Source organism: Penaeus monodon, chromosome 20, assembly GCF_015228065.2.
Source record: "Penaeus monodon isolate SGIC_2016 chromosome 20, NSTDA_Pmon_1, whole genome shotgun sequence".
NCBI lineage: Eukaryota > Metazoa > Arthropoda > Malacostraca > Decapoda > Penaeidae > Penaeus > Penaeus monodon.
Window position 1 is genome coordinate 18,231,046 of NC_051405.1, and position 263 is coordinate 18,231,308.

General features: G+C 41.4%; 1 protein-coding gene across 1 annotated transcript in view; it reads left to right on the top strand.

Annotated features, from left to right (window-relative positions):
• The window catches only part of LOC119585672 (protein Aster-B-like), a 14,268-nt gene that overhangs the window by 1,010 nt on the left and 12,995 nt on the right, over positions 1-263 (top strand). The gene's annotated exons all lie outside the window — the stretch shown is intronic.

A 263-nucleotide genomic window follows, 5' to 3' on the forward strand; every position in this document is an offset into this window, starting at 1 on the left:
GTATAACTCAACCATTATTATATTCCAAACCTGACATATCTATATCAATCTAACATCACTACACAAAACAAACACCACTTCCCCTCCTACAAACACAGCCTATTCACACGAGAACAAAAAAAGAAGTATATTAAGAGAGGAAATACAAACGAACGATTGACCGCAGTGCGTCTAAGAACTGCCCTGCTGAACCTGCGCTCGAGTCCTGTTAACCTCACTACCTTATTCACACAGACCCCTTCGTCCACAACAACGGTATGTCT